The sequence below is a fragment of the Cetorhinus maximus genome, chromosome 2 (genome assembly GCF_964194155.1).
Source record: "Cetorhinus maximus chromosome 2, sCetMax3.hap1.1, whole genome shotgun sequence".
In the NCBI taxonomy this organism is placed as follows: domain Eukaryota; kingdom Metazoa; phylum Chordata; class Chondrichthyes; order Lamniformes; family Cetorhinidae; genus Cetorhinus; species Cetorhinus maximus.
In genome coordinates, this window is record NC_135880.1 from 179,439,371 (window position 1) to 179,455,677 (window position 16,307).

Consider the following 16,307-nt stretch of genomic DNA (forward strand, 5'->3'; position numbering starts at 1 on the left):
TGTGTTTCCTATATCACAATGGCATTACACCTTACAAGTACTTCATTGGCTGTGAAGCACTTTGGGATGTCCTGAGGTCATGAGAGATTTGTTCTATTCTTTCATGGGATGCAAGTGTCGCTGGCAAAGCCAGCATTTGTTGCCCAACCCTAATTGCCCTTACTAGACCATTTCAGAGGACAGTTAGGAGTCAGCCACATTGCTGTGGGTCTGGCGTCGCATGTCGACCAGACCAGGTAAGGACGGCAGATTTCCTCCTTTACAAGACATTAGCAAACCAGATGAGTTTTTACAAGAGTTGATGATATTTTTGTGGTCGCCATTACTGAGACTTGATTTCATTTCCAGATGTTTTATTTATTGACTTAAATTCATCAGCTGCTGTGATGGGATTTGAACCCATGAATGCACACCACTAATACTGCCATCTCCCACTTCTCTAGAATGCACATTCACTCCTTCTTATTTGAACACATGAGATAGATCTCTGTGTTTCTGGAGGCACCTGATTGCTATTCTAGTCTTGCCTGTGTTGTTGATGCCTGTTTTATATCTGGGTCATTGATACTTTTGGGTTTTGTGGTGTGCATGTGGTTGATGAATGTTTGCTTGTAATGATGTGGCATTTTAACCACACAAGCCCAAAACCACTGTTCTGCCACAAATTGGCAATGGGAGTGGAGTTGTTGTTTATTTATCAGGGCAGAAATTAAGATTTGTATTGCACCTCATAGAACCAATATAATTGGTTTGTTGGATTAACTTATCAAAGGTATTAAGGGATATGGGACAAAGGCAGGTAGATGGAGTTAGGTCACAGATCAGCCATGATCTCATTGAATGGTGGAACAGGCTCGGGGGGTGAGGGGGGAGGCGAGGGTGCAGGGCAGTGCTAATTGGCCTCTTCCTGTTCCTGTGTCCCTTTTTTAATATGCAAATGGAAAGCCTTGTAATATTTTACAGCCTGCATTTGTATAGCGCCTTCAATATCGTAAAACTTCCCAAGGTGCTTCACAGGAGTGTCGTCGGACAGAACTTAACACTGAGCCACGTAAGGGGATGTTAGGACAGATGACAAAAACTTGGTCAAAGAGGTAGGTTTTAAGGAGCATCTTAAAGAAGCAGAGAGAGGTAGAGGCAGAGAGGGTTAGGGAGAAAATTCCAGAGATTAGGGACTGGGCAACTGAAAGCACGTCCATCAATGCAGGTGATGAAGAGGCCAAAATTGCAGGAATGCTTTGTCTTGGAGGGTCGTAGGGCTGGAGCAGGTCACCAAGATAGGGAGGAGTGAGACCATGGAGAAGTTTGAAGACACACTGAGAATTTTAAACTTGAGGCATTGTTTAACCAGAAGCCGGTGTAGGTCAGCGAGCGAAGACGAGGTGGGTGAATGGGACTTGATGTCACAGAGCTTAGGTTGGGCTGAGTTTATGCAGAGTGGGAGATGGGAGGCTGTCTCAGGGAGCTTTGGAATAATGGAGTCTGAGTAACAAAAGCTTTGGACGAGAGTTTCCGTGACAGATGAGCTGAGCTGGCCAGTGTTATGGAGGCAGTCTTTGTGATGGAGAGGTTACACGGACAGAATCTGAGCTCGGGGATCAAACATGGTGGTGAGCAGCCTGGTTCCACGTCAAAGTGTGGCCAGGGAAGGGGATGGAAGTGGTGCTCAGTGAACGGAGTTTGTGGAGGAGGCTAAAGGCAACAGAGGGAATTTCTGCTCACCAAGTGCTGGATGTTGCAGCAGCATTGTGACAGATCAGGAACGGCAGAGGGATCGAGAGAGCTGGTGGAAAAGTACAGCCGAAAGGTCAGATAATTAAACTAAAGGAACTAGTTTTTGATGGGATCCTTTAGCAGCTCCTAAACCAGTGACTCACCACAAGCCATCGGCCCCTGTGGTGGTGGTTGAGTCAGGAGGTATATACTTCCAAAGTTTCACTCTGAATAAATCTAAGCGGAGTTAAGATTGGCACTGGTTTCATCCTTCACCAACTGGCAATCAGGAATTTAGCATGCACCCCTTGAGAGTTAAATAGAATAAATTGACAAAAAAACCCAGAAGCGCGATGAGTTATTTACGCAGCGAGTTGTTGTGACCTGGAATGCGCTGCCTTAAAGAGCGGTAGAAACAGATTCAATAGAAACTTTTAAAAGGGTATTGGATAAATGCTTGGCTATTTTTTAAAAAAATGCAGGGCTATGTGGAAGGAGCATTGGGGATGGAACTGGTTGGAAAGCACTTGCAGAGAGCTGGCATGGACATAGTGGGATGAATGGCCTCCTTCTGTGCTGTATGATTCTACAAAATTGGACAGTCCCCTGCTTGTTATTATTCCACAATGTATTCTGTGATGTGTGTGCGCATCGATCTACAGGAACATTTTTTTAAACCCTGTCATACCACTGCTTTGCTTTTATGCATGCGAGGGTGATAATGCATCTTATACCTGCTGCGTTCATGCGAACGCACTAATTAGGAGCAAGAGTAGGCCATTCGGCCCCTTGAGCCTGCTCCACCATTCAATAGGGCCATAGCTGATAAACATTTGAGAGCAGTGAACCCATCACAGCTTCTCATTTCTCAGTCAGCTACACTTGAGAAAATGTAGCTGTCGCTGCACAGAGGTATTTTAGGAACCTATAAATGCAGGTTTAAAAACGTCTGGAATCCTGGAAAGGAAGCATTTAACCGTAATCCTTTCTTATTTATTTATTATTTTTCCCTGCAATTTTATTTTGGAGGTTTGCTAAGCGAGAGTATGATGCAGCACCTGATCCAGTCGACATGGGGTCAGACAGGAACAAGCGACGCAGCCTGTTGACGCTTTTGAGAAATGAATCATTTGACTGTTTAAATCATCTTGCTGCGTGATTTACAGGTTAGTGCTGTACAGAGAATGATCAGCATGTGCTGCCTCGCTGTGAATTCCAGAGGCCTCGTATGCTTGTCACCTCTTTTTGTATTGAAGTGTTCGCGGAAGATGGCACTGATTAGCGCTTTGGGAAATCGCTAAATTGGTCTCGATTCTGTTCCTATTTTAAAGTCTGATTCTGTTGCAGTCCAGGAGTAACAGTGTTCGCTGGCTGCTGTTGATCATCACATTGGCTTTGGAAAGAGTGCAGCTCTGACTTCCCAAAGCCACCTTCTACAAAACACAAGTCAGGAGTGTGTTGGAATACTCTCCACTTGCCTGGATGAGTGCGGCTCCAACAACACTCAAGAAGCTTGAAACCATCCAGGACAAAGCAGCCCACTTGATTGGCACCCCATCCTTAAACATCCACCACCAATTCACAGTGGCAGCAGTGTGTGCACCACCTACAAGATGCACTGCAACAATTCACCAAAGCTTATTAGACAGCACCTTCCAAACACAAGACCACTACCATCTAGAAGGACAAGGGCAGCAGACCCATGGGAACACCACCACCTGGAAATTCCTCTCTAAGCCACACACCATCCTGACTTGGAAATATATCACTGTTCCTTCACTGCTGCTGGGTCAAAATCCTGGAACTCCCTCCCTAACAGCACTATGGGTGTACCTACACCACATGGACTGCAGCAGTTCAAGAAGGCAGCTCACCACCACCTTCTCAAGGGCAATTGGGGATGGGCAATAAATGCTGGCCTAGCCAGTGAGGCTCATATCTCATGAACAAATTAACATATTAAAAAAAAGTCATAATGCTACCAGGACTCCAAGGGTAAGATTGTGAGGAGAGAATACATAAACTAGGTTAGTATTCTTGGAATATTGAAGTTTAACGGATTATTTTTCACCCAGAGGGTGGTTGGAATCTAGAACTCACTGCCTGAGGGGGTGGTAGAGGCAGGAACCCTCACAACATTTAAGAAGTATTTAGATGAACACTTGAAATGCCAAAGCATACAGGGCTACGGGCCAAGTGCAGGACAATGGGATTAGAATAAATAGGTACTTGATGGCCGGCATGGACACAATGGGCCGAAGGGCCTGTTTCTGTGCTGTATAACTCTATGACTCTATGAGTCTAAATAGCAATCAGAGTCCTGCATTAACACTTTAAGGGACAGTGTCTTTAAAACACAAATTCTTCCAGAATGTCCTTAATCCTTGAAGATGAACCATTTTCTGTGATTAAAGTCTTCATGACAATCATGACTACTCTTGGAGTAGTACGTACACTTCTGGTCTCCATATGCTAAAAAGGATAGTGAGACTCTGGAGAAGGTATAAAAAGGATTTTGCAATTGTGATACCGAACAGTGAGATTATACCTATCCGGAATGGATGAACTGGATGCGTCTCATTTCTCTTGAAAAGAGAAGACTGATTGAGGCCTTTAGAATTGGGAAAAGGTTTGATAGACATAGAGAGAGTGCTATTCACTAATAAGGAAGAACAAAATCAGAGGATGTGAATATGAGATAGTCACTAATAAATCCAATAGGGAATTCCAAAGCAACGTCTTTACACAGAGAGTGGCGAGAATGTGGAACTCGCTACAACAGGGAGTGGTTGAGGTAAAAGAATAGATGCATTTAAGGGGACGCTGGATTCGGATGGGAGGAAGAAGGGGATCGAGGATTTATGCTGATAGGATTTAAGGGGGAAGGATGGGGGGAAGCTTGAGTGGAGTGTAAACAACTGGCCTGAATGATATGGTGCTAAGTCTGGTAGATGGAATTAAGATACAGATCAACTAGGATCTCATTGAATGGGTGAACAGGTTCAAGGAGGCTGAATGGCCTTCTTCCGTTCCTATGATGCAGTCCAGTGGTAGCAGTGTTCTTGGCTGCTGTTGGTGATCACAGTGACTCACTGTATGCAATCCACTGTATAAAACACAATAACCAACTCGCCTCACCTCACACTGTGAGACTGTTCGACATAGACCCCACATAGGGGGAAGGGCTGGAATTGCCCGGAATGCATGTGTGTAGAACTGACACCACAACTGATGCTGATTTTCACTCCCATCTTGCTGATTGGCACCTACGCCCAAATTTCTTGCAAAGCTCATTTGCATTTTTATTAGCATAAAGCAAGCACAAATCGATAGGTGCCGATGTTGGGAATGAACCATGTGCACACTGTGCCTCCTCCAGCATTCCTAAAGAGCTATCCGATTCGTTCCCCCTCCCCTCCCTGCCCCCCATAGCCCTTTTATAAGTTACTGTTGAATCTGCTTCCACCGCCCTTTTCTAGATTCCGGGCATTCCAGATCACAACAACTCACTGCACAAAAAAAAAACCCTCATCTTGCCTTTGGTTCATTTGCCAATCACCTTTAAACCTGTGCCCTCTGGTTACTGACCCTCCTGACATTGAAAACAGTTTCTCTATATTTACTCTATCAAAGACCCTCAATGATTTTTGAATATCTCTGTCAAATCTCCCCAAACCCTCTCCGCTACATGGAGACGGAGCTTGCCTCTGTGGTCCTCCTGCCATTGTTACGCTGTACAACAACATGCTCCTTGGGGAGGTCGGTCTAGCTGCCCAGTATTTCTTAGGTTGGGGGAGGGGGGGTCCACAGTGTTGCTGGACACTGAGATGGACAACATGTTGGCTAAGTATAGTGCAGGTCTCCATGATGTTCAAAGAAAATCAGGAAAATCACTCTCAAACCGCAGCTATCTCAGTCACACCAAATTCCAGTGACTTGGGCGAAGCTCTGCCTAGATTTCCCGTGTTTTATTTGCATCAATCCAGGAAACTCAAACTTTGAACAGGCTGGGACCAGAGTGCATGTGGAGAGAGATTTTTTTTTATTTCATGGGATGTGGGCTTCGTTGACTGGGTCAGCATTTATTACCCATCCCTAATTGCCCTTGAGAAGGTGGTGGTGAGCTGCCTTCTTGAAACGCTGCAGTCCCTGTGGTGTAGGTACACCCACAGTGCTGTTAGGGAGGGAGTGCCAGGATTTTGACCCAGCGGCAGTGAAGGAACGGCGATATATTCCCAAGTCAGGATGGTGAGTGACTTGGAGGGGAACTTCCAGTTGGTGGTGTTCCCACCTGCAAGTGAGGTATGAGTAGCAGGTGGATGGTTTTGACCCACCTGTCTCGCCAATGGCCCAATGAGTGAGGAAATTTGCGCACAGCAAATGTTCAGTGTAAATTTGTCGAGTGTGAATTTCCTGAGCACCAGAAACCCAGTGTAACTCTGTCCTTGGGCTGCAGTTCTGCAGGAAGCTCTGGGCCCCCAGTTTCTGTCACATCTCCAGAGATTATTACAAGATGTGAAAAGGTTTACTTTGCAGTCTGAAAGACTTGCATTTATATAGCGCCTTTCACAACCTCGATGTAACAAAGCAGTCAATGATGTATTTTTCGACGTGTACTCACTGTTGTAGCAAACCAGCAACCAATTTGCACACAGCAAGATCCCACGCACAGCAAAGTGATAATAACCGGTTTTTATGATGTTGGTTGAGGGATAAATATCGATCCCTGGATCACTGTGGAGCACTCACTCCCCTACTCTCCTTCAAAATGGTGGCCATGGCATCCACCCGAGGTCTCGGTTTGGTGTCTCATCCGAAAGGGGGCACCTCTGACAGTGCAGCACTCCCTCAGTACTAACAGTGGAGTGTCAACCTAGATTATGTATTCAAGCGCATAACCACCGAGGTTACATCAGGTGGATTTGATAGATTCCACTGTAGCATTTCAAAGAAGAGCAGGAGAGTCCTGCCTGGTGTCCCAGCTGATCTTTATCACTCCAAGAACTGATTTCGCCAGTTTATAAAATGAAAGAAAAAGCAAAAGTCTTGCAAATATTTAGCGTTTTTCACGACCTCAGGACGTCCAAGGCGCTTTACAGCTAATGAACTTTTTGTTTGAAGCGTTGTTACCGCTGCAATGGATGGAATATGGCAGCCAATTTACTCAGCAAGCTCCCTCAAGCAGCAAAGAGATAATGAACAGATTACCTCTTTATGATGGTTGAGGGATAAATGTTGGCCAGGACGCTGGGGGAACTCCCCTGACCCTCTTCCAAATAGCGGCCGTGGAACCTTTCACGCCCACCTGAGAGGACGGACAGCAAATTAACGTCTCATCTGAAAATGGGTTGAAAACTTCCAGGTGACCAGGACCCGTAGGCTGTCATTAATGTAACAACCGCGCACTCACTGGCACGAATGCTACAATCTAATTTCAGGCCATATTACTGTTGCCACTCTCCTATGCCTGCAAGCTAACATTTCCAAACCTGTCTGAAACACCTTCCATAAAGCTGTCATTGCAAGAAATATGTTTTACTTGCCTCACGATGCAGTAGATGAATCAACTTTGCACATTTAGCGCCATTAAAAATCCAGATTAGCAACTCGGTGTCTGTTTCTCTTGGCTGGTTTTATGACATGGGGTTAACATGGAGCAGCTTCTGCAGATGTGGAAACCTTTCAGATTTTAACGTACCATAACGAAAAATTCTCGCATGGCATCGGTTTCTAGTTTTGTGATATTGTGTCTGGATATTGCACTTTGCATCTGTCTGACAGTGAAAACGGACAATGTTATTTTTTCATGTTTATTCATGTACTACACCAGTGCTCAAAACGTTTTAATTGAATATTTATTTGCACTGAAATACAATTTAGAATCGGAGCTTCTGGAAAAACCGTTTATTCTTTCCTGTCTTGTACCCTTCCTCAAACTTTACTTTGGCTTCCTGTCTGGCTTTGAGTTTCGAAGCAGGATCCCTAAAAACGTCCTTGATCACAATGGTGAATGAGTGTAAACTGGCGCTAAAAGCGTGCTGTACTAATGGGACCCACCCGTCTGAGAGCCTGGATTCAGCATTGCAGTTTTGGCTCTTAATTGCCGATTACTATAACTTGATCTAGACTAGAGGTACTAAACCAGAAACTTGCAGGCTTAGCACCTAAGTGCCGGTTGGGTGCAATTATCATGGAGCAGCCAGTGTGGGCTCCTCGCACCCTCTTCCACTGAAGGTGTGAAATGCTTTGAGTGTCTTACAGTGGGAGGTTGTGGGATGGCACATGGACTGAGGGAATGGGTGCTCAGATTCTCCGTCACAGCACTGGAGGACCTGGTTGGGGGCGGGGGGGGGTGTCCTGCATCTGTGGGGTGGGGGGAGGGGGGTGGGTGGCAGTGGGAAAGCTTTCAGCTCCCCCTTCCTGTCCCTCTCTCTTGCAGCAACTAGTGCTGCTCTACCCGACCTCATGTCCTCCTCCCATTCTTCCTGCAAAGCGAGGGGAATCCCCAGCAAAATGCCCATCACCGAGCACTCCTCCTCTCCTGGTCATCCCTATATGGTGACTAAGTGCAGCGCTAACTCTTTTTCAGAGAAGTCCTCAGAATTTCCAGACCATTGCCACAGAAGGCTGTGGAGGCCAGGTCATTGAGTATATTTAAGACCGAGATAGATAGGTTCTTGACTGGCAAGGGGATCAAAGGTTACGGGGAGAAGGCGGGAGAACGGGGTTGAGAAACTTATCAGCCATGATTGAATGGCGGAGCAGACTCGATGGGCCCAATGGCCTAATTTCTGCTCCTATGTCTTAATAAATGTTGGTGGAGTGTAGATAAGGTCTTGACAAAGTGTCCCAGAAAGTCATCTCATGTGTTTCAAAAGACCCTTTCAAATCTCCCAATGTACCTGAACAGGAAAATGTGTAATACCTTGTATTAGCTCTCAAATTCTTCTGCAACAACTCATTCCCTCCTAATCGGCTGGTCGCTGTTAGGAGAGAGGGTGTTATGCTTTCCACCAAACGTCTGTGCAGCCTCCTTAATGAGCACTAGCGGACAATTTAAGCAGCAGTCAGATGTTTGCCAGTCTCCAGGCGGTTGCTTCTAGCACTGGTTTCGAGCTCCTTTATCAAGATGGTGCCTTGCGTTAAATGTGGGCTGAACGGCTGTTTCGAACATTCCAGCACGGCCACCTCGGACGCTGTGCAGCGACTAAAGTATCCAGGGAAAATCTTCCACCAATTCTTTCGAGGTAAAGGTCATTGAACCCATCAGGGCTGTTGCTTTTGCCTTTCTGTATTTGGTTGCCTTCAGCAGGCTGGTGCTTGAGGACCAGTTGTCGTATCATTGCTGTGTAGGCCCGTGTGACATTGATTAACAAGCCTGGTTCAATGCAGCTAACAGCAGAACACCGTCGATTGAGCAGCAGATGGTCCATGGGACTGGAGACGACAGTGCGAGGTCCTATCCTTGCATTTTCAAAATAATTTTTTTTAAAAAGAAATGATTATACCCCTGAGGTGTTCGTGGGTAGTCTAGAGAACAGTTTGATATTTATTGCAGTCCTGACACCATCTGAATTTACTTGCACAATCCAGTAAGTTAACTGGTGAAAATATCATCGGACTGACACGATAATAAATAGTTGTACCGCAAAAAAAAAAACAGGGTACATCTCTGTGTTTGTAAGTGTATTTATCTACCGCTCTACAAAGCTTATTTAGGATTCAGTTCCTAGTTCTTACATCATACTGGCTGAAAAGTGAATCATACCTTGTATGTATTGTAAAGGTCTTCTGTGGTTGGTTATAAAAATTCGAATCCATGTTTTCAGATTCCCCCATGATCTTGCCTCTCCTCCAGCCCTTCAACCCTTCCAAATCTCTGCCCTCCCCCAACTCTGGCCTCTTAAGCATCCTCCATTTTGATTGCTCTGCCATTGGCAGCCGTTAACTTGTGCCCTGAGTTCTGGACCTTCCTCCCTAAACCGCTCTGGCTCTCTCACCTCCTTTTAAAACTTTCCTTAAATCTTAACCTCTTTGACCAAGCTCCTGGCCATCTGTTCTACTATCTCCTTATATGACTCAGTGCCATATTTAGTTGATAATCGCTCCTGTGAAGCACCCTGGGGATGCTTTCCTGTGTTTAAGGTGCTATATACACGTACGTTGCTGTGGCTAAGAAGTAAAGGCGCAACCTATTGACACTGGCACGAAGCAGGCCCCTCCCACTTGTAGAGATATAGGAGAGATGGAGTAGGTAAACTGCAGTTAGCAAAAGAAAGGAACGAAGGAAAATACAAGTAAAGGGAAAATTAGAGGCAATGGTTCACAATCCAAGTGATGATATTCACCGCTGCACTTTACATGACTATCTGTTCAGGTGTGTAATGGCTCCCATGACACTGTTTGGAGAAATGCATGAGAGATTTCCCTGGTGCCCTCAGCAACCACGATTCCTCAACCAATAACATCCCCAAGAGAAACCAGACCTTTGACAAACACTCTTGAGTGATTAAAAAAAATTTCTCCATATCTCAGTCAGAAATGGCTGACCCCTCATTCTGAGACCAGGGGCCAGATTTTCGCAGAAGATCAAATTTTTGCCAGTTGGGGAATGGGTGTGGGGTGTGAATCGAACAAGAGCGGAACCCGAACTCAGCAGGGCCACTTGAACTCAATGCTGTTGCCAGGGCCTTAACCCATAGTGTAGGAGTCACAAATTACTGGAGTAGACGCAAATGTCCTTGAACAGTGGCTAAGGTCTGTACAACTGTCATGATCTGAAGGTTTTTTAATTTCCTCACAGTGGGCATTTAAAAAAAAACTCATCTGCTGGACTACTTTGATTGACAGGCCATCTGCTGCAGGTTAGAAAAAAACTGTAGCATCTATTCATGCAGTTTCATTAGAGATCTTTTGTTGACATTTCTCCAAGGGCGATTATTATGTCATTATGAATGTTTGGCTGAGTTGCAGACCTCACAGAGGGTTCTGGGTTCCCAGTTTAATTGACAGTTTAAAGAGACTGCTAAAGGGTTAGCTATATTTCAAGTGGGAGTCTGAGTAGAAATTTGTTTTTATAAGAGATTAAACACTTGAGATTTAAAACCTTTGAATGGTTTTGAGTGGTTTTATGATTTTTCTCATTATCAAGATTGGTAGAAGTTTATTATTTTCATCTCCATTTGGCTCCTGAAGTCTGGCCATGGTGGATACTGGGTGAGTGGCTATTGGGTTTGCATGGAGGGTGTGAGGGGACATGGGAGGGTGTGGGGCAAGAGTTGGCAGAGAGGGTACGAGGGCCCATGGGGGATGGGTGGGATACTGAGTTGGCATTGGACTGGCATGGAAGATATGAAGGACCTTGGGTGGTTGGGTGAGGGCTAGAGGGCCCAACAGCTTCTGGGCACCAAGTAAAGGGATCCAAGGCGGGCTTTCTAACCAGCATTCGCCTACCCCCGTGACCACCTACACCCTGCTTCTGCAGTCGGCAGGCCAGATTTCATCATGCATCCACCTCTCTGGAGCAAAGATCGTGTGTTGCAGGGTACTTTTTACAGAGAGGGGCCCAGTGAGTGCGGAAATTTCAGGACTTGAGCTACCTGCCCCGGTAGCCGAAATGCAGCCCTATGTTTCCTAATTCTAGACTCTACAGCCAGAGGAAGCAGCCTCTCAATCTCTATTCTGTCAAGGTCTCTAAGAATCTATTTTTCAATTAGATCACCTCCCATTCTTCTATACGCTGGAGATAGGTCAAAAAACTAACTTGTTAGTTTTCTTCATTTCAAAGGGGTTTTTGCTTTGTTGGCTTCTGTTTTAGTTTAATTGGATTGGAAGATTTTTAATGGAACAAAGGGAAGCCTTCAATATAAATATAAATGATGAATTTTTGTTCGTTGACATGTGTCAGAATTCACTTGAGAAGTGCCTCAGCATTCAATTCAGGTGCCAATAGTTATTTATATGAACTTCACCATTGTGTAAGCTGAGATTCTCATGTAGTGTTGCTGTGTTTGCTTTAAAAATGGATTCTTGGCATGCAGGAGAGCAGTCAGAGAATGTTGTTACAATCCACATGGAGACCGATAACTTTTTAAGACTTCTACTGTAGCAAACAGACTAAAAGCACTATAGACTGAACACTATTTTTATAGGCAATTGACACTTTAAACTACAGAACAGGATTTTCCTCTTTACTCTTAACACAACCGATAAAAACCCACTTCACAGGTATACTTTACACTGTCCCAGAGATGGTCATTTGATTTTCCCAAATCCAGCCCAAAGTGATTCTTAGCTTCTGAGGGTTTACTTCTGTTCCTTTCCTGTCCTAGCCTGGTAACCTTTAACCCCAGAATTATCTTTCACTTTGAAGATTTTTCCTGAGATTCTCCCTCTAACACAAACTAGGTGAATATTCCAGCCTCATTTCAAATTATTACATATTTACTCTTTTCAACCCAAGTGTGAACTCCCACTCGCATTCCTGCGTGGTGAACCATAACTAGCTGCTTTCTCTCTCCTGGATCCTGGAACTAACCTTGTCTGTGAGCTTCAGGGCAATCCTAGAAACCCTTCCCCTTTCAAAGCCCACCTCCATGGCTGCTTAAATCACATGGGCCTTGTATCCAGGTAGAATTGCTGATTAGCTATCCTTAAGAGCCCAACTCTCTTTCATCTTAGATGTAAATGGACTGTTTAAAGCGCAACTGTTTACAATCCAACATTCTCAATGCTTTTCTGGAACTTTGGAGGCTCTCAGTTTATCCACTGTTGGCACACAGGCTGCTGTCATTGTCTCCAAGGACAAATACCTTACACCTCCTTCCCAATAAAACAATCTGGGCCCTCTTTAATCTCTAGCAAACAAGCACTTCCATGCTTGCTGTTAGGCACAGTCCAAAACATAATATTTCTTATATAATTGTAGCAATGTACAGCACAGAAGCAGGCCATTAGGCCTAACCAGTCTACATCGGTGTTTCTGCTGCACACCAGCCTCTTCCCACCCTACATCATCTCACTCTACCAGCCTTTCCTTCTGTTACTTTCTCCCTCAGGTGTATATGTATCTTTGCCTTAAATGTATCTATGCAATTCACCTCAGCCACTCCCTGTGGGAGTGAGTTCTACATTTTCACCACTCTCTGGAAAAACATGTTTCTCCTGAATTCCCAATTGGATTAATTAGCGACTGTCTTGTATTGATGGCCTCTGGTTGTGGTTTCCCCCGCCAGTGGAAACACCTAAGTAAATTGTTGTACATCCATTGGGTGTCACCTTATTGAATCCCTGGAAGTTCATAAGCTTTCTGGCTCTGAGGAAATTTCAGATTTGTGGGAGCTGGGGGAAGCCAAGCCCGCACTTTCTGATATAATAAAACTTTACTTAAGGCCTCAACAGCTTCAAAGGCCTCACATGCTTTGGAGTGCAGTTAATAATGTTTATTCAGCAGGCAAACTTGGCAGAGATTTTCTTTTTTGCACACATGCAAAGAGTCAGAAGCTAAACACCCAGTTCTTGGGTGCTTTCGACTGTGGAAGGGATGTTGGCCTGGATACCAGGAGCTTTTCTCCTCTTCCCTTCATAGACTCCCTTCATACTCTGAGCAGGTGGATGAGGGCCGTGCCTTCACTTTTTATTTATTCATTCATGGGATGTGGGCAAGGCCAGTTTTTATTGCCCATCCCTAATTGCCCTTGAGAAGGTGGTGGTGAGCTGCCTTCTTGAACCGCTGCAGTCCACGTGGTGTAGGTGCACCCACAGTGCTGTTAGGGAGGGAGTTCCATAATCTTGACCCAGCGACAGTGAAGGAACGGCAATATAGTTCCAAGTCAGGATGGTGTGTGGCTTGGAGGGGAATTCGCAAATGGGTGGTGTTCCCATGTGTCTGCTGCCCTTGTCCTTCCAGGTGGGTAGAGGTTGTGGGCTTGGAAGGTGAAGGAATCTGGGTGAGTTGCTCCACTGCATCTTGTATATGGTACACAATGCTGCTACTGTGCACCAGTGGTGGAAAGAGTGGGTGCTTAAGGTGGTGGATGGGGTGCCAATCAAGCGGGACTGCTTTGTCCTGGATGGCGTTGAGCTTCTTGAGTGTTGTTGGAGTTGCACTCATCCTGTTTTCCGGAGATTCCTGTCTGAAGGTTAATGAAGGCAAACGTCTCAAAGGATATTTACATATTTCACACACATCTCCCTACCTGAGGGATATCGGTTAAGGCATTAAACCCTGATATGAAAAGCAGTACAAGATGATGCAGATTTAAACTCATTAAGGTCCCTTGCTGCTCATTACCTCCAGCTGAGTGTGAGGTAGGAGCCTGTTCTGGAGGATTCAGCCGCAGAGAAATGAGACTTTCAATGTTTAACTTAAAATCTAAGTCAGCTGTCAAAAGAATCAGAGGGGAAACGAGGGGAATATTTTTATGCAGTAGACTGTAGTGATCTGGAATGTGCTGCCTGAAAGGGCAGCTGAAGTAGATTCAGTAACTTTCAAAAGGGGATTGGCTAAATATTTGAAAGGGAAAGATGTGCAGGGTTATGGAGGAAGAGCAGGGGAGTGCGATTAGTTGGATTGCTCTTTCGAAAAGCAGACAAGAGGGGCCAAATGGCTTCCTTCTGGGCTGTGGAATTCTGTAATACTAGGTACATTAGGGTGAGGAATCTGCATAGTTTCAAATTATAAGTTTAATTTCCCGTACAAATAACGCAACCAGTTATCAGGAATAACCTTGACTCTTATCTGCACAAGATAAACCTTATCAATACCGATCACTACAGCTTTTCTATAAGAACAACTTTCATTTATATTAGCGCTTTTAACCTGGTAAAATGTCTCAAGTAGTCATGGAGGAGTCGTCACACTGAACCACATCAGGAGATATTGGGACAAGTGATCGAAAGCTTGGTCCAAAGTTTTAAGGAGTGTCTTAAAGGAGGAGAGGGAGGGAGTTGGGGATGGAACTTCAGAGCTTAAGGCCCAGGCATGGGCACCAGTGATGGAGCGATTAAAATCTGGGGATGTGCAAGACGCCAGAATAGGAGGAGCGCAGAGAACTTGTCAGAGGAAATAAAGATAAGAGCATTTAGCAATTGTAACCAGGCTGAAAGTAGTCTGTATGATTGACAATATGCTTTGTCACATGGAAGTGCTGTGACGTAGCTCAAGTAGAAACTGCTGCCGTGCTGTTGAGGACATCTGCATAATTTCGCAACTCTGTGACAAACAGAAATACTTTTTAAAAATAGTATGCTCTTTACTGCCCGAATATGTTTCATTCTTCACACTGTGCAGGTGTCGGGTAAACATAGATTTTAATAAGGATCATTTCAATGTAATTTGAAGTTGATTTATAGGCCTTCCCATCACTGAGAAAGAGAAACAGAAAGAAACTGTACAGTGAGGAGGTGAAAATGGTAGTGCATTCCCGTTAGACTTTTTCCCAGGATGTAATGCTTAATCAGATGGCTCATTGATTGCTAAATGTTCGAGGCCAATTCTGCTCTTGTGGGTAACCTCTTCTAGTCTGATTTTAAACCCAGTACCCCACCCCCGCCTTCGCCCCGCTGTTGGTAACTGTGACTTGTGCCATCAAAATGGCTTCTACAGTGAAACAGGCCATTCAGCCCAACAACTCTGTGCCAGTGTTTATACTCCGCATGAGCCTCCTCCAACTCTACTTCATCTCATCCTATCAGCTAATTCTTCTATTCCTTCCTCCTTTGTGGGTTTACCTAGCTTCCCTTTAAATACATGTTTACCATTTAGAGAATGCAGACCAGGGTAGTGCACTTTTTCATTAAAAGACAGGCAATGTCGCAGATAAATGCTTTTCCTCCCTCAGCGGGTCAATTTGTCTGCGATTTAAACAGCAGGTAATAGGGAAGGCAAATGGAATGTTGGCTTTTGTTTCAAAGGGAATGTGAGTATAAAAATAGGGAAGTCTTGCTAAAACTATACAAGGCACTAGTTAGACCATACCTAGAACACTGTGAACAGTTTTGGTCCCCTTATCTAAGGAAAGATATACTGGCATTGGAGGCAGTCCAGAGAAGGTTCACTAGATTGATCCTGGAGGTGGAGGGATTTTCTTATGAGGAGAGGTTGAGTAGGCTGGGCCTGTACTCATTGGAGTTTAGAAGAATGAGAGGCGACCTTATTGAAACATATAAGATTCTTAGGGGGCTTGACAAGGTAGATGCTGAGAGATTGTTTCCCCTTCTGGGAGAGTCTAGAACTGGAGGGCATAATCTCAAAGTAAGGGGGCTTCCATTTAAAAGAGATGAGGAGGAATTTCTTCTCTCAGAGGCTAGTGAATCTGTGGAATTCTTTACCGCAGAGGGCTGTAGAGGCTGGGTCGTTAAGTATATTCAAGACTGAAATGGACAGGTTTTTAATCAGTAAGGGAATCAAGGGGTATGGGGAAAAGACAGGAAAGTGGAGTTGAGTGTTATCAGATCAGACATGATCTCATTGAATGGCAGAGCAGATTCGATGGGCTGAACGGCCTACTTCTGCTCCAAAGTCTTATGGCCTAACAGTCTCGCAGCTTATAATACTTTATATGATACCTTCCACCACATCAGAACATCTGAAA

The 16,307-nt window shown here is 44.8% G+C and overlaps 1 protein-coding gene across 4 annotated transcripts in view; it reads left to right on the top strand.

The window, feature by feature from the left end:
* apba1a (amyloid beta (A4) precursor protein-binding, family A, member 1a) overlaps positions 1-16,307 on the top strand; it is a 154,882-nt gene that overhangs the window by 40,485 nt on the left and 98,090 nt on the right. Inside the window, exon 2 of one of the 4 annotated variants that reach the window (XM_078529927.1) lies at positions 2,743-2,879. The exons of the other annotated variants lie outside the window; for them this stretch is intronic. The gene's annotated coding sequence lies outside the window, so the exon portion shown is untranslated. The remainder of the gene's footprint in view (positions 1-2,742; positions 2,880-16,307) is intronic. 4 annotated transcript variants of the gene reach the window in all.